This window comes from Podarcis erhardii (assembly GCF_964252035.2).
Source record: "Podarcis erhardii genome assembly, chromosome: W".
NCBI lineage: Eukaryota > Metazoa > Chordata > Lepidosauria > Squamata > Lacertidae > Podarcis > Podarcis erhardii.
In genome coordinates, this window is record NC_138506.1 from 3,511,545 (window position 1) to 3,529,916 (window position 18,372).

The 18,372-nt window shown below is 45.5% G+C and overlaps 2 long non-coding RNA genes across 2 annotated transcripts in view; both read right to left on the reverse strand.

Moving 5' to 3' along the window:
• Positions 1-16,927, reverse strand: part of LOC309333280 — a 35,015-nt gene extending 18,088 nt beyond the window's left edge. Inside the window, exon 1 of the long non-coding RNA XR_014152443.1 lies at positions 16,910-16,927. This is a non-coding gene — a long non-coding RNA (uncharacterized lncRNA). The remainder of the gene's footprint in view (positions 1-16,909) is intronic.
• LOC309333290 overlaps positions 1-18,372 on the reverse strand; it is a 66,044-nt gene that overhangs the window by 28,642 nt on the left and 19,030 nt on the right. The gene's annotated exons all lie outside the window — the stretch shown is intronic.

Genomic DNA, 18,372 nt, shown 5'->3' on the forward strand with positions numbered 1-18,372 from the left:
GAAGCACGGGGAGTCCTCCGGAAGGCTCCCCGTGCTTCGGGCGGCAGGCTGCCGCCCCAATCCTCGCACGCTCAGCGGGACCTCCCGCCAGGCGCGCGAGGCTTGCGGACACTCGCCCGAAGCACAGGGAGCTCTCCGGAGGGCTCCCCGTGCTTCGGGTGGCAGGCTGCTGCCTGCAAGCCTTGTGAGCCCTGGGAACTCCCGCAGGGCTTGCAAGGCTTGCGGATAGCTTCCTGAAGCCTGGAGAGCGAGAGGGGTCGGTGTGCACCGATGCCTCTCGCTCTCCAGGCTTCAGCGAAAGCCTGCATTCGCCCCATAGGACGCACACACATTTCCCCTTCATTTTTGGAGGGGAAAAAGTGCGTCCTATGGGGCGAAAAATACGGTACATCATTTACATAAATGTTAGCAGAATTTTAGAAAGTATTTCAAAGTGTTTAAAATGATTTAGGAATTACAAGGTTAACTTTTAAAAAAATATATTAAATAAGTTTTAAAAGCCTTTATGGGTGGCGGCAGCTGTGGTTGTAAGACTCCCTTAAAACTGATTTACAGTGCTGGCTCTTGGGGATTGAAAGGGCACATTAAAAGGCCTTGCCCCAAATTAAAGAAAAACCAACAAACAACCCCAGTCAAACAATTAAAAAAAAACAGCCTGTGGGGCTCAGATGAACAAGTCCCACTTTGGTGCAACTTGACCGGAATGACGTGCACAGATGCTCCCTTCTTTTTTTGAGTGATGGCAGCTCTTTTGGCTGAGGTGTGGCATGCAGCTGAAACAGTATTTAAGGAAACTCAAACATTCCTTGTGAAGCTCCGGGAGCTTGAAGAGAAACTCCAGGCGTTGCCAGCAACACTCCAGGAGCCGCGAGCAAGAGGTATTTTTGAGAATCCTGTCTTCACATGGCCCTCCCTCCCAATGGGTTTCAAGTCCCATCATCCCTGATGAGCGCTGGCCATGTCTGGAGCCCAGTTCAGTGCGCCTTTGTGGGCAGCTGGTAGCCATGCCAGGGTCGCCTTCACTGCGTGGAAGGGGTGGCCTCCCCCCCACCCCCACCCCATGCGCAGGAGACCAGAGGCCAGTAGCAGACTGTGCATGTGCCTCTGAAGGGCACAAAGGTTTGCTGCCTCCTTGTGTGCCCATTTTCTTGCCAAAAAGAATAAAAATACAGCATATGGTTGCACATACCAGGCACCAATTTTAATGGTGGTTCTTTGGCTTTTCCTTCAGGTGAGGAATACGAGGAGGAGGAGGAGCAGCAGCAGGAGGAGGAGAAGGAAAAATAAAGAAAATGGGGGGGATATATATTTCCCTATATATTTCTCTTATTAGTTCTATGTATTGCTTCTTTGTTCAAAAGCACATCAAAGTGCAAGTAGATAAATAGGTACCGCTCCGGCGGGAAGGTAAACGGCGTTTCTGTGCGCTGCTCTGGTTCGCCAGAAGCGGCTTTGTCATGCTAGCAACATAACCTGGAAGCTGTACACCGGCTCCCTCGGCCAGTAAAGCGAGATGAGCGCCGCAACCCCAGAGTCTGTCACGACTGGACCAAATGGTCAGGGGTCCCTTTACCTTTACTATTGCTTCTTTTTAAAAAATATTTATTTATACAACAAGATAAAAAAACACACAAAAAAAACACAAATACCAAATTACACACAAATTACAAAAATAACCATAGACACATAATTTTCTTGGCAAACAATAAAACATCTATTGGTCTTAACACTAAAGACCCAACTTCCCGTCTATTCCATATTTCAAATTCATATTACTTATTGCCAATACACATTTTTTTCATAATTAAACTTATTCTCAATAAATCTAATTTCTTCTATCTACCTAGCAACTATTACTGAAGTTCCTCGAATGCTGCAACAGAATTTAAACTACTATATTTATTTTTCAGATATTCTTTGAAAACCTCCCATTTAGAAACAAATTCCTGTTTTGTTTTATTCTTTATTTTTTCTGATAAACCATCTAATTCGGCATATTCTGTCAGCTTTTGGATCCAATCTTGTATAGAGGGGATTTCATTACTCTTCCGTTTTGCTGCGATCAAAACTCTTGCTGCCGCCGTTGCATATAAAAAGATACCCTTCCTCTTTTGTGGAATATCCAAATCTGTTATTCCCAGGAGGTAGGCCTCTGGTTTTTTATTGAAAGAGATCTTTAGCATTTTTTGCAGTTCTGCATGTATACTCTCCCAGAATACCTGTATTTTCCTACATGTCCACCACATATGGTAGAATGTTCCTGAGTCTCCGCATCTCCAACAATTACTTGACACATTTTTATACATTTTTGAAAGTTTACCATCGATGTTGCATTTTTTGAAAGTTCTCTCTAATCATAGAATCATAGAATCATAGAGAATCATAGAATCATAGAATCATAGAGTTGGAAGAGACCACAAGGGCCATCGAGTCCAACCCCCTGCCAAGCAGGAAACACCATCAGAGCACTCCTGACATATGGTTGTCAAGCCTCTGCTTAAAGACCTCCAAAGAAGGAGACTCCACCACACTCCTTGGCAGCAAATTCCACTGTCAAACAGCTCTTACTGTCAGGAAGTTCTTCCTAATGTTTAGGTGGAATCTTTTTTCTTGTAGTTTGGAACCATTGCTCCGTGTCCGCTTCTCTGGAGCAGCAGAAAACAACCTTTCTCCCTCCTCTATGTGACATCCTTTTATATATTTGAACATGGCTATCATATCACCCCTTAACCTCCTCTTCTCCAGGCTAAACATGCCCAGCTCCCTTAGCCGTTCCTCATAAGGCATCGTTTCCAGGCCTTTGACCATTTTGGTTGCCCTCCTCTGGACACGTTCCAGTTTGTCAGTGTCTTTCTTGAACTGTGGTGCCCAGAACTGGACACAGTACTCCAGGTGAGGTCTGACCAGAGCAGAATACAGTGGCACTATTACTTCCCTTGATCTAGATGCTATACTCCTATTGATGCAGCCCAGAATTGCATTGGCTTTTTTAGCTGCCGCGTCACACTGTTGGCTCATGTCAAGTTTGTGGTCAACCAAGACTCCTAGATCCTTTTCACATGTACTGCTCTCAAGCCAGGTGTCACCCATCTTGTATTTGTGCCTCTCATTTTTTTTGCCCAAGTGCAATACTTTACATTTCTCCCTATTAAAATTCATCTTGTTTGTTTTGGCCCAGTTCTCTAATCTGTCAAGGTCGTTTTGAAGTGTGATCCTGTCCTCTGGGGTGTTAGCCACCCCTCCCAGTTTGGTGTCATCTGCAAATTTGATCAGGATGCCCTTGAGTCCATCATCCAAGTCGTTGATAAAGATGTTGAATAAGACCGGGCCCAAGACAGAACCCTGTGGCACCCCACTAGTCACTCTTCTCCAGGATGAAGAGGAACCATTGATGAGCACCCTTTGGGTTCGGTCAGTCAGCCAGTTACAAATCCACTGAGTGGTAGCATAGTCAAGTCCGCATTTTACCAGCTTCTTTACAAGAATATCATGGGGCACCTTGTCAAATGCCTTGCTGAAATCAAGGTAGGCTACATCCACTGCGTTCCCTTCATCTACCAGGCTTGTAATTCTGTCAAAAAACGAGATCAGGTTAGTCTGACATGACTTATTTTTCAGAAATCCATGCTGACTATTGGTGATCACAGTATTCCTTTCTAGGTGCTCACAGACTGTTTGCTTAATGATCTGCTCCAGAATCTTCCCTGGTATTGATGTCAGACTGACTGGGCGGTAATTATTTGGGTCCTCTCTTTTCCCCTTTTTGAAAATAGGGACAACATTTGCCCTCCTCCAGTCTGCCGGGACTTCGCCTGTTCTCCAGGAATTCTCAAAGATGACTGCCAGCGTAATCGTGTAACAGTTTGTGAATTTCCAATTGATCTTCCATAAATTTTCCCATTGGGCCATGGTTATTGAATGGCCAAAATCCTGGGACCACCTCACCATTGCCACTGTTACCTCCTCCTCCTTGACGGTCCAGTCAAGGAGGAGTCAGTAAGTTTTGGAAAGAGTTTTTCTTTTAGAATTTACAAGATCAGATTCAAATCGGGAAATATCTACTGAGAACCCCTTTTGTTTGTCAGATTTAAATTTTTCAAATAACTGATGGTATTGGAACCAGTCTGAAATGTGTTCTCTTATTTCCTCATTTTTTAAAAAATTTTATTTGGTTATCTTCATTTTTTAGAAGTATTTTATATGTTGGCCAGCTTTCCTGAGTATTTTTCCGTTTTACTGCTATGGCTTCTACTGGAGAAGTCCACCACGGGACTTTAGGCTCCATCAGGTCTTTATATTTTTCCCATACAGCAAAGAGTGACTTTCTTATTATATGGTTGGTAAAATTTTTATGAATTTTCGCTTTTCCATATATTAGGTAGGCGTGCCATCCCCAACGGTTGTCAAAACCTTCCAGGTCCAGGAGGTCCGGATCCTGCAACGTGCACCAATCTTTTAGCCAGGTGAAACAGGCTGCCTCGTAGTAAAGTTTTAGATCGGGTAGGGAAAAGCCTCCTCTCTCTTTTATGTCTATTAAGATCAGGTGTTTAATCCTAGGTTTCTTCCCTTCCCACATAAATTTGGAAATTTCTCTTTGCCATATCTTGAGACAACCTGCTTCACCCAGTATCGGAATCATTTGAAATAAAAAGATTAATTTTGGAAGCACATTCATCTTTATAATGGAAATCCTACCCAGAAATGTTAATTTTAGTTTACTCCAGGTTACCAAGTTTTTTTCTAATCTCTAGCCAAGTTTTGGTGTAATTATCCTGAAATAAGTTTATGTTCTTGGGGGTGATCCAAATACCCAAGTATTTCGCTTTTGAAGAGATTTTCAGGCCCAATATTTTTTCTAAGTTGTCCTTTTCTTCTGTGGTTACATTTTTAGCAAGCATTTTTGTTTTTGTTATATTCAGCTTAAAGCCTGCCACTTCTCCAAATTCTTTAATCAGTTCCAGCACTCTTTTGAGACTTTCTTTAGGGTTTTCAGTCATAACAAGTAGATCGTCCGCGAAAGCTTTAATTTTATATGTTTTGTTTCCCAGAGTGATGCCTTTAACAAGCTGATCCCTTCTTATCTGATTGTTCAAGACTTCCATCACCAAGATAAATATCAGTGGAGACAGTGGGCAGCCCTGTCTGGTTCCCTTGTTTATTTTGCACTCCTCAGTAATTCTTCCGTTGATGATCAATTTTGCATATTGTTCCGAATAGATGGCATTTATTCCTTTACAAATATTTTCTCCCAGTCCGATTTCTTCCATTAATTTTTTCATAAACTTCCAGGACACGTTATCAAAAGCTTTTTTAGAGTCTACCAACATAATAAAAAATAAATTAATAAAATTTATTTTAAAAAGCCTGCAAAGTGGTTTACCAAAACAAAAAACAAAAAAACCACCACAGCAGTCAAATCAAGAAAAAATAACAATCCTACTTTAAAACATACAAAAGCTAAAATATTAAAAGAGATGAAAATTACTTCAACTTCCTAAGCTTCTAGGTATGCTTGCCTAAACAAGAATGCTTTTAGCAGGTGCCTGAAAAGCGTCTAGCAAAGGCACGTGCTTTGTTGCAAGAGGCGGGGAGTTCCAAAGGGCAGGTGCTGCCACACTAAACAATGCAGTACAGATATTCTGCGGAACCTGTAGGAGTGCTTGAAACTGTTAGAATTGTAGCTCCATGATTGCAGTCATGGGATTGTTGTCTATGTTTTGACTCCACAGAGTGGGAAGTGACGGCGACAGGACGTTTGTGTTCCTGTGTTCCATGAAGTGGGACTATTGTCCTTTGTTCTTTTTCTCTTTGCTGTCTGATGCTAGAGAGAGAGGGAGTCATGTTGCAGTGCTCCATGTGTGTGTTTATATGTAAATAAAGTCGATTAGCCAAAATGCTGAGTTGCTGAGGTCTGTCACGCATGATGCACAAACTCTGCGGATCCCTAAGGTTGCCGGTGTCGCTTGGCATCGGTCGCTGTGATGTTCGGGCTGAAGAAAGCTTATGAAGCTCCCAAACGATCGACCAGGAGGGAGGGAACATGCCAGTTGGGCACGTGTCTCTGCCAGGGTGCTACTCGAGTGTAGGCTGAACTCCTGACAGAAACTACGGAAGGGGAGGTTTTAGTCATAGGGATTTCTGTGGGATGTAAAACACAGGAGCAGTCAATGACAACATTCCTAGAGTGTACATGTTAAGACATGGGGAGGGATGTTTGTGCAGCAAGCAAGTAAACTTCCTGGGGACAGACTTCCTCCGCATGTGACCAGAGGTTGGTGTGGCCTCACCTGTGCAGGTAAATGATAAAAGCACAGGGCAGGCAGCCATCTCTCTCTCTCTGCCATCTACCTTCGAAGAAGCAGGATGCCCTCTTGGCTCTCAGCCAAGAGAGGAGGAAAGGACTATCTTCCTATAAGACAGATTCTATATGTATTTTACATTTTTAAGGCTGTCTGCCTTCTGGGATCATATTGTGAACAGAACGTGAGTAAACTCTTTTATACTTTTATGAAGACTGTGTCGTGTCTTGTATTTTAAGAGGGAACAAAAGGGTAAATTACCAGTGTAATTATTATAGAGGTTCTAGCGAACCTGTGCAGACATTACCATTGCAAACTTAAAAGGGGAATGTATTTAACTCTGCTGATATTTTGGGAACTTATTAGCACAAGTTGGATTAGAATATAATCTCACAATATATCCTCTCCTGCACCCTTGAACATTCCCACAAATTCCCATGCATATTTTTTGCGTATTTTTGAAGGATTGCGTTGGATTGTGATTTTGAGTTGAGTAGTATTTTTCTGAGTTAACTTCCTGGTAAGCACATGGTCCTTTGTTCCATTGTGCAGTGGGGATTAAGCAAACCCGCCCCCCTTCCCTCAGAGCTCACAGTGACCCAAAGCAGTGAAGAATTGTTTTGTATTTTGAGATTTTTGATTTTAAAATTTTGAGAAATTTAGAATTTCGAAGAATTTTCAAATTTTTCAATTTTAAGATGGCTAGGGCAGCTTTTGATCGTGATGCAAAGCTAGGAATGCCTGTGCTGAATGAATGCAATTTCATACACTGGAAGCAGCGCTTGATAGCATGTTTAGATTATAAGCACATTTTGGAAGCTTTAAACCCTCAACCTACAGGATCGTCTGAGGGGGATTTAGCCAAGATAAGTGCTTGGAAGCGCATGAACAGCGAAGCTAGACACATAATTTTGAGTGGACTTCATGATGAGCAGCTATCATTAATAAATAGTACAGATGATGCATCTCAAATCTTATATGGAGAATCTAGCATAAACTGCTACAGAAACTTGATGTGTAAATTAACCAGATTGAGGATGAATTCAAAAGAGGAATTCACAGAGCACATCAACAAGCAAACAGTCTGTGAGCACCTAGAAAGGAATACTGTGATCACCAATAGTCAGCATGGATTTCTGAAAAATAAGTCATGTCAGACTAACCTGATCTCGTTTTTTGACAGAATTACAAGCCTGGTAGATGAAGGGAACGCAGTGGATGTAGCCTACCTTGATTTCAGCAAGGCATTTGACAAGGTGCCCCATGATATTCTTGTAAAGAAGCTGGTAAAATGCGGACTTGACTATGCTACCACTCAGTGGATTTGTAACTGGCTGACTGACCGAACCCAAAGGGTGCTCATCAATGGTTCCTCTTCATCCTGGAGAAGAGTGACTAGTGGGGTGCCACAGGGTTCTGTCTTGGGCCCGGTCTTATTCAACATCTTTATCAACGACTTGGATGATGGACTCAAGGGCATCCTGATCAAATTTGCAGATGACACCAAACTGGGAGGGGTGGCTAACACCCCAGAGGACAGGATCACACTTCAAAATGACCTTGACAGATTAGAGAACTGGGCCAAAACAAACAAGATGAATTTTAATAGGGAGAAATGTAAAGTATTGCACTTGGGCAAAAAAAATGAGAGGCACAAATACAAGATGGGTGACACCTGGCTTGAGAGCAGTACATGTGAAAAGGATCTAGGAGTCTTGGTTGACCACAAACTTGACATGAGCCAACAGTGTGACGCGGCAGCTAAAAAAGCCAATGCAATTCTGGGCTGCATCAATAGGAGTATAGCATCTAGATCAAGGGAAGTAATAGTGCCACTGTATTCTGCTCTGGTCAGACCTCACCTGGAGTACTGTGTCCAGTTCTGGGCACCACAGTTCAAGAAGGACACGGACAAACTGGAACGTGTCCAGAGGAGGGCAACCAAAATGGTCAAAGGCCTGGAAACGATGCCTTATGAAGAACGGCTAAGGGAGCTGGGCATGTTTAGCCTGGAGAAGAGGAGGTTAAGGGGTGATATGATAGCCATGTTCAAATATATAAAAGGATGTCACATAGAGGAGGGAGAAAGGTTGTTTTCTGCTGCTCCAGAGAAGCGGACACGGAGCAATGGTTCCAAACTACAAGAAAAAAGATTCCACCTAAACATTAGGAAGAACTTCCTGACAGTAAGAGCTGTTTGACAGTGGAATTTGCTGCCAAGGAGTGTGGTGGAGTCTCCTTCTTTGGAGGTCTTTAAGCAGAGGCTTGACAACCATATGTCAGGAGTGCTCTGATGGTGTTTCCTGCTTGGCAGGAGGTTGGACTCGTTGGCCCTTTTGGTCTCTTCCAACTCTATGATTCTATGATTCTATGATTCTAAGTTTACTGAGATTATTCAGAGGATTGATCTGACTCCCAAAGCTTTTGATGATGATACAAAGATAGCATTTTTGTTATCATCACTTGGACCACGTTTTAGCGCTTTTGTAAGCTTGATGGACCATAGAGAAGGCCTGATTTTTAAAGACTTGATTGGTTATTTAAAAGAAGAATGCAGAGATAGAGCTGAATCTCCAGTGAGAAATGCTAGAAGCAAAGACAGTGGTTATGCATCTAGGCAATTTACAAAGGCCAAAGAGATGCCTAAGAAAGTGATTTGTTTCAATTGTAACAAAGAAGGACACATTGCAAAGAACTGCAAAGCTCCTAAAGCAAAGAAACCCCACCCCTTTCAGCCAAAAGGGGGAAAAGAAGGGGAAATGTGAATGCACATGGCTACTGCAAGAAAGGAATTTAACTGTCCAGAATCGTGAGAGTAAACGTAATAAATGGATTTTGGATTCAGGTGCATCTTCCCACTTTTGTCATAAAAAGGACTATTTTAATGAGATAAATGATGAAGAAGGATCTGAAATTGAAATTGCAGATGGCAACATTGTTAAAGCAATAGGTGCAGGTTCCATGAGTCTGAAATGCGACATAAACAATGAATGCATTGAGAACACAATGTCTAGAGTTTTGTATGTACCAGAGCTGAGCTGCAATTTAATCAGCGTGTCCACTTTGGACAAGAAAGGTTTCCAGATCACATTTGGAAATGGAGAATGTAGTGTGACTAAAAATGGCAAAGTGTTTGCTCAAGCAAAGCTGATAAATGGTGTATATGAGCTTGATATTTCAGAGAACCAGTCTGCAAAAGTGGCATATTCCAGCCAGAACGATGAGGCAGATCTGGACCTATGGCACAGAAGGCTTGGACACAGAGATACCAACGTCATTCTGGATCTACAGAAAAGAGATCTTGTAGGAGGTTTGCAGGTAAAGCAGAGCAACAAAGCTCCAGCAAAGTGTGTAAGCTGTATTACTGAGAAGGCTGTAAAACCTTCATTTCCACGTTGTGCTGAACAAAGAAGCAACAAAGTGCTTGACATAGTGCACACTGACATATGTGGACCCATGAATGTTCCCTCACTGGGAAAGAATACATATATTTTAATATTTCTGTATGACTTTTCAAGATTTTGTGTTGTATATTTCCTCAAAGAGAAAAGTGAGACAGTGGACAAGCTCCAGGAATACATTGCCATGGTCAAGAATAAATTCCAGAGAGCTCCAGCTGTGTTAATGAGCGACAATGGAGGTGAGTACTGCTCAAATGAAATGCAGGCTCTCCTGGCCAAGGAAGGAATTGCACACGTAACCACAATTCCTTACACACCACAGCAGAATGCCATAGCTGAGAGAAAGTTTAGGTCCATTATGGACATGACAAGGTGCATGCTAAAGGATGCATGTTTGCCACAGAAGCTGTGGGCCGAAGGAGTATACACGTCGGTCTATTTACAGAATAGACTGCCAACTAAAGGAGCAGAGCGCACACCATTTGAACTTTGGAATGGGAAAGCCCCCAATCTGTCGCACATACGTGTGTTTGGGAGTCCGTGTTACTTCCACGTGCCCAAGGAACACAGACACAAGCTTGACTCCAGGGCAAAAGCAGGTATCCTGGTGGGATACGCCTCTGGAGGCAAAGGGTACAGAATTTTGGACTTACAACCTGGTAAGACAAATGCATACCATGCGGTTTATTTTGATGAATATGGAAAAGTAGACACTAAGAACACTGTTGTGGATTCTTCCGATGACTCAGAAAGGACTCAAGAGTTTGTATATTTCCCTTTTGAGACCCCACAAAGTACTAATCTGCCTTCAAGTGTAACAGCGCCCCCTACAGACGACGCACCAGAAGACGCAGAGGACCAGAACCCTGGCCTCACCAGAGACGAAGAGGAGGACTCAGATGGGGACACGCCAGCGTTGCAGGAGGATGAGGAAGCTGATGCGGTCACAGAACCAGAGGTCAGACGCTCATCCAGAACCAACAGAGGTGTCCCACCATTACGACTGTCCTACTTTGCAGGCCAACTAAGTCAGTTCTTGGTATGAGCTTTCGTGTGCATGCACACTTCTTCAGATACACCCTTTTCTGTGTATCTGAAGAAGTGTGCATGCACACGAAAGCTCATACCAAGAACTGACTTAGTTGGTCTTTAAGGTGCTACTGTAAGGAATTTGTTTTGTTTTGACTATGGCAGACCAACACGGCTACCTATCTGTAACTACTTTGCAGGGTCGGTGTTACCGCAGGAACCTTCCACTTGGGAAGAGATACAGGAGATGCCAGCTGCAGAAGCCAGTCTCTGGAGGAAGGCCGCGCAGGAGGAGATGGATGCACTGCATCAGAACAAGACCTGGACACTCACTGAGCTGCCTCCCGGTAAGAAGGCCATTGGCAGTAAATGGGTTTTCAAGGTTAAGAAGGGGTCAGAAGGAGAAGTGCAGCGCTACAAAGCTAGACTTGTAGCACAGGGATTTTCACAACGTTTTGGTGAAGACTATGATGAAGTTTTTGCACCAACTGTGAGGTACAGCAGCGTAAGAATGCTTTTAAGCATTGCAGCCTCCAAGAAAATGAGAGTGAAACACATTGACATTGCTACCGCTTTTCTACATGGGCAGATTTCTGAGGAAATTTGCATGAAACAGCCCAAAGGTTTTGTAAAACCACATGAGGCACATTTAGTGTGCAAAATCCAGAAAGGACTTTATGGACTTAAACAGGCTGCTAGAGCCTGGAACCAGAAGTTGCATAAAATGCTGACGCAACTTGGGTACAAGCAAGGCGACGCTGACAAGTGCTTGTACAGTAAGTCAAATAATGGACAATTCTCATATATCCTAGCATTTGTTGATGACCTGATTATTGCCACAGCTAGTGAGAGAGACTATACACAGATAGTAAAACACCTTAGCAAAGAGGTGGAGGTCAAGGAGCTAGGAGCTAGGAGATGTCCAGTACTACCTTGGGATCCAGGTGGAAAGAGAAGAGGACGGCTCATTTCTTCTCAGCCAAAGACAGAAGATCCACGAGCTAGTTGAGCACATGCAGATGCAAGACGCACATCCAGTTGCTACACCGATGCCTACTGACTTCCTGAAGAATCAGCAGGATTCGAAGCAGTTGCCAGACAACAATGACTACAGGTCGGCGATTGGTAAACTTTTGTATTTAGTTACCACATGTAGACCTGACTTAGCTAATGCTGTGGGGATTCTTAGCAGAAAAGTGAATTCTCCCACTGAGCATGATTGGGCAGGTGTAAAGAGGGTGGTGCGATATTTGAAGGGTACCATGAATTGTAAATTAAGGTTACCAGCCGTCAGAGACCCTAAGTTGGTTGGGTATACTGATGCGGATTGGGCTGGGGATAATGCTGATTATAAATCAACAAGTGGTCATGTTTTTATGTTTGGGGATGGACCTGTCGCATGGGGCAGTTATAAACAGAGCTGTGTAACGTTATCTTCCACAGAATCAGAATACATCGCAGCAACAGAAGCCTGCAGAGAGATCGCCTGGCTTGATCAACTCATAAAGGACTTTGGGTTGGTGAGAAAAGAACTTGTCAGCTTGCTGGAGGACAACCAAAGTTGCCTGAAGCTGACGCAGAGTGAGAAGTTCCTAGCCAGAACAAAACACATTGGGGTTAAATACCACTACTTATGCCAGATGATCCAGGATGGACTTGTGGAACTATCCTACTGCAGCGCCCAAGAGATGACTGCTGACATCCTGACGAAACTCCAACCAAGAGAGGGTTCCCAGAATCTACGTGTCAAGCTGGGACTCTGGGTGGTTGAATAAAGTTGTTTATGTTTTGTATATGTTGTATTGCCTGAGAAGGGGTATGTGGGATGTAAAACACAGGAGCAGTCAATGACAACATTCCTAGAGTTTACATGTTAAGACATGGGGAGGGATGTCTGTCCAGCAAGCAGGTAAACTTCCTGGAACAGACTTCCTCCGCATGTGACCAGAGGTTGGTGTGGCCTCACCTGTGCAGGTAAATGATAAAAGCACAGGGCAGGCAGCCATCTCTCTCTCTGTCTGCCATCACCTTTCGAAGAAGCAGGATGCCCTCTTGGCTCTCAGCCAAGAGAGGAAAGGACTATCTTCCTATAAGATAGATTCTAAGTGTGTTTTACCTTTTTAAGCCTGTCTGCCTTCTGGGATCATATTGTGATACAGAACGTGAGTAAACTCTTTTATACTTTTGTAAAGACTGTGTCGTGTCTTGTATTTTAAGAGGGAACAAAAGGGGAAATTACCAGAGTAATTATTATAGAGGTTCTAGCGAACCTGTGCAGACGTTACCGTTGCGAACTTAAAAAGGGGAATGTTATAAACTCTGCTGATATTTTGGGAACTTGTTAGCACAAGTTGGATTAGGATATAATCTCACAATATATCCTCTCCTGCAGCCCTGAACATTCCCACAATTTCACCATGCTCTGAAAAGGAAAACATTTACTTAAACAGCAGGCCTGCACAGCAGCAATTTACTCACCTGCGAGTCTCATCATGATCAGTGGGACTTCTTCCTGAGCCGGCGGTGCATAAGATGGGCTGCACCCCTTGCATCCAACTTGTACCTAAAAATCTGCACAAGCCTGCACCAGAGAAGAGTGGAGCTGGAAGGGACCCCTGAGGGTCATCAAGCCAACCCCCTGGGGCAATGCAGGAATCTCAAGTAGACTATCCCTGACCGATGGCCCCCCGTCTTCTGTTTTTCCTCTCAGCCAGGACACACAACAACGGAGACTGGAGGTGGGGGGAAAGAGAAATTTTGACGCACACAGGCACAGCTTGAAGACTTTACGCAGAGAGGAACCCCACACGGGAGACACAGATACACAAGCACACAGAAGTCAATAACCCAAGAGTGGCTTCTAAGTGGGGGGTTGGCTGAGGAGAGGGTTGGGCGGAAACATGTGGAGCTTTGCAGAGGGGAGGCAGAAAGCGGTTGTCAGAGGGAAACTCACTTTCCCTTTTTAGAAACCGGCCAAGATCCCTTCTGCATTTGCAGCGCTGCCCCCAAAGTGACCCTTTCAATCCACTTGATAGTCCAGCTGTAGGCGCTGGTCTTCCAGGCAGAATGAAAGGCGCCCCCACCGATCCCGCTTCCTTCCTCTCCCCTTCCTGCCCCCCTCCGTTCTTTGCTCACCTGCCTCCTTCCCATCCTCTCCCCTGCCTGCCTCCTCCAGCCGGGAGCGCCCGCCCATGACTCCCAGCTTCCCAAGCCTACAGTGAATGTCCCCCCCCCCCCCGCAGGATGACACCCAGTGCGGACCGCCCCCACCCTGCTCCGCCACTGCTCTGGAAGAAGCTGTTCTGCTGAGAGCAGGACATCTCTGAAGACTCGGCTGGGGTTCTGTAATCTCTGGTGATACATCCCACTGGCTGAGGTGTGGTGAGCTGCAGACTGACTCCCACAAGTCACCAGCTGAGAGGTCCATGGTCCAGATGCCACTACACCCCTAGGTGCTGAAAAGTACCAACTTCAATGGCTCTGAAAGGAAATCAGACAAATTCAACCTTGAGATTTCTATGCTGTCCATTGGACTGGGTTGCCCCAGCCATTCTGGGCGCTGCCAGCAAATTGAAACATCCAAAAGAGTAAAACACCCCAAAATCTTTCCTGTACCGAAGCCAATTGGATTGACTGTTGAATCTTCTTCCAAGTACTTTGGAAAGGACAGGAGCTTTCCCTGCACTTGAGAGCAGTCAGCTAACGTAGGGGTACAGGCCAGGCCACAGGGCACTCCCAGCTCAATCCCCTCACCTCAGCATCGGCCGCCTGAGGCAGCTGCCTCACTCTGGCTCATCAGAGGTCTGGCCCTGCTTGGGAATATGAGTGGGAGAGGGCCATTGCACTCAGGTCCTGCTGATGGGCTTGCTGTGAGCCTCTGCTGGGCAACTATGGGGAACAAGGTGCTGGACTAGATCATCCACTGGTCTAATCCAGAAGGACTGTTCTTACATCCGGGCTGGACTGGAGGCAACTCCAACTTGCAAAAAGCCCTGGAACACCAAGAATTGCAGACTCCCACACTCGCAAGCAAATGAGCTATTGCTTCGCTTCTTAAAAGAAAAGAAAAAACAAACCCCTTTTGCCAAGCTTGGAGACCACGTCCAGTAGCAAACAGACCAATGAAAGTTGCACTTTTGCGTGGGTAGGAAGGGTGTCATTTTCCTTGGGCTGATTTAGGTCCTCGGCTTTTAGACACCAGAACTGGCACAAACAGGGGTGGAACTCTGCTTCAGTTCAAAGGGAGGTATGATTGGCAGGCAAGGTGACACAGCCAGTTATGTGGAAGGGAGGAGGAGGAGGGTGGCGAGGTCACAAGGGAGGAAAGAGCTCTGCACCTCAGCTCGGAATTGTTTTGGAAGAGTGGAGGGGAACAGAGGAAACCTTTCTTCCCTTTCAGTCTTTTCTCCCCCCCCCCTTCTTTTTCCTTTTTTCCGTTTTTAAGAATATGCTATACGGAATTTCTGAGGGGGAAATTCGCTAGGGATCTCGCCTTCCCCAGAAACCCCTCCACATACCTAGGGCGCGAGACAATGAGCTCGAGAAAGCCCTTTCCTTCCCCTGTCGCACCAAGCACCACATCTTTTTTTATGAATAAAAGACCCTGCTTCCCTCTTTCTGGTATGAAACCGTATCAATATGAACGGGGACTTGGGAATGAACTCTGTATTTACATACTGCTGCGTATAGCCCAATCAAAAGCATCGGATTTGGACAGCTAGCCAATAGCGGATAGCGGCCTCTAGTGGACAGAATCTTTCTTGTGCCGCTGCCTGTTTCCGTTCTGCAGAGCAGCGGAGCTTCGCCAGCTTGACTGAGCTCCTGAGTGGCCGCCTGCTGAGAGAACAATGGACTCAGTCCATCAAAAGCCCATTAATTGGTTTCTATTGCAAAAAGTGATCCTTTGTTGCAAGAAATATGTCAAGCCACTTCCCTTATGGACTGCCAGCTTAGGAAAAGCCCCTCACTTCAGAAAATCCTCGAAAATCAACCCCCTGCATCAATTTCCTCCATTCCAATGCCATTCTTGCCCTTAAGGAAAGGACTCTTTCCCCTCTATCTCCCGCCATAATCCCTCAAGCGTGAGGACACGTGTACACCCAGGGAAGTGCCCAAAGGTGACAATTACTGAGCAGTTAGTTGGCCAAAGAAACCAAGAGCCCATCCCCAGACTTGCCCCAGGGTATGGATGTGCAGGACGGACGCGGGTGGCGCTGTGGTCTAAACCACAGAGCCTAGGGATTGCCGATCAGAAGGTCGGCAGTTCGAATCCCCGCGACAGGCTGAGCTCCAGTTGCTCGGTCCCAGCTCCTGCCAACCTAGCAGTTCAAAAGCACATCAAAGTGCAAGTAGATCAATAGGTGCCGCTCTGGCGGGAAGGTAAACGGCATTTCCGTGCGCAGCTCTGGTTCGCCAGAAGCGGCATAGTCATGCTGGCCACATGACCCGGAAGCTGTATGCCAGCTCCCTCGGCCAATAAAGCGAGATGAGCGCTGCAACCCCGAGTCGGTCACGACTGGACCTAATGGTCAGGGCTCCCTTTACCTTTAGCTTTACGTAAGAGGTGCCTGGACATGTTTGCCTGTGTTAAGCTTGTACTGAGTGAGAAGTATGGACATATTTGCCTATGGCCTGTCCACCGTCCCTCAGACCTGTGGGAATGTTCAGGGATGCAGGAGAGGATATATTGTCTGATTATATCCTCATCCAACTTGTGTTAACAAGTTCCACAATTTAGCAGAGTAACATTCCCCTCTTCTAAAATTGGCAGCGGATGCGTATGCTCAGGCTTGCTAAAGCCTCTATAATAACTGTTCTGGTATTTCCCCCTTATTCCCTCATAAAAGATAAGACACGACACAGTCTTCCATAAAAGTATAAAAAGAGTTTACTCACATTCTGTTCACAATCGGATCCCAGAAGGCAGACTTAGCTTAGAAAAGTAACATACACTTGAAAACTATTCCATAAGAAGACAGTCTCTTTGTCCTCTCTTGGCTGGAAGCCAAGAGGGCATCTTTGGCTAAGCAGATGTTGCTTCTTCGATGTATGTAGTGAAAGAGAGAGAGATGGCTGCCCTGCCCTGTGCTTTTGTCGTTACCTGCACAGGTGAGGCCACACCCACCTTTAGTCACATGTAGAGGAAGTTTGTCCCAGCCCAGAAGGAAACAGGAAGTTTACCTGCTGGCTGGACAAACATTCCTCCCCATGTGTAAACATGTACACTCTAGGAATGTTGTACTTGACTGCTCTTGTGTTTCACATCGCACAAGAGCATGTGGTGGGCCGGACTATATTTTGAAAAAATATAGTAGCCTCACACCCCGGAATTTTCCTCATCAATGCCAACTCACCCATAGAGGCAGAATAGGAAGCCAGCCCTCCAGGACTTGCTCCTCTGCTGTAAACATAGTTAAAGTTGAGCTGCAGCTAGTAAGACCAAGCACTGGGCGCCTCTCACAGAATCAAACGCTAAAATTGGGTCGAGTGCTTCTCTCCAGAATCTCTTTCCAGGATTATGGCTTCACATGCCTCCTTCTAATAGCAAATTCATCTGGGGAGACCCGATAGAGGGCGGCCAAACACATGGAAAGCACATTTGGTGGTGGGGAATAAGAGTGTGCTGCTCCACAAACCTTAAAAAGCACCCTCTCCAATGGCATGGCACTTGGATGACCCTGTGGTTCTACCCCTGGGGCTGAGGGTGATGAAACAATTCCTGAGACAGCTAAAGTGCTGGTGGTGAAAAACCCACTTCAAATGAGACCAAACACGGGTTAGAGCTCAACGCCGAGCCTACCAAGTGGCGATAGCAGCGGTGAGGAGGACCATTGTTGCTGGATCTGTTGGTGAAAACAGTACCAGGAGACTCTTTCAGGTGGTTCATAGTCTAACAGAACCACCTTTGCCATCAGGGTCTGATGCAGAGTCCAAGATCTCCTGTCATGACTCTTGTCATGAGTTTTTTTGCAGATAAAAAGAGGTAGACTCCACCAAGGTAGGAGGGTGCCAGAGCTCTGCCTAGTCAGAGACATAGGATGGCTTGCCAGTTCCCACGTGGAGGAGGGGGTAGGAGGGAGGGAAACAGACGGAGTATGCATGCGCATTCGACTGCCTAATGGCATCCACATCACCCAGGGGATCACAGCCACAGAGATAAGAAAAGAAGAGCCATCCCATTGTCTGGAGAGGTCACTTACCTGATCGCATGGACAAGCCGTTGTCATCGGACCCCAGTGATGGAAGCGTGCAGCTGTATTGAGGCAGCACTAACAATTTTGTGCCTGGGGCGACTGCCACTGTGCCCCGCAGCCCACTACGCCACTGGGTCTAGTCAAGTAAAGTGAAGTTGATCCTCCACTGTGGGTTACTTTTATTCAAAGCAAGATTCCTCTGGAGGGAGAGGATGTTGCAACATAAGTCAGAGGCAAAGCAGCCCCAAGCCAGGTTCTGTGTTTGCACACATGATTTGCAGTGAGCCAAGGGCTGAATTGCTGCTGTAGTTTCATAGCCCAGAACAGCAGGTGTAGGCGAAAGGTCTAAAGTTAGACGACCAGGTCTTGGTCAAGGCATCCGCTGACCAGCAGGCCATAGAGAAGAGGAACGTCAGCATTTCAACTCTGAGCCAAAAGTTTGGCTTTTGC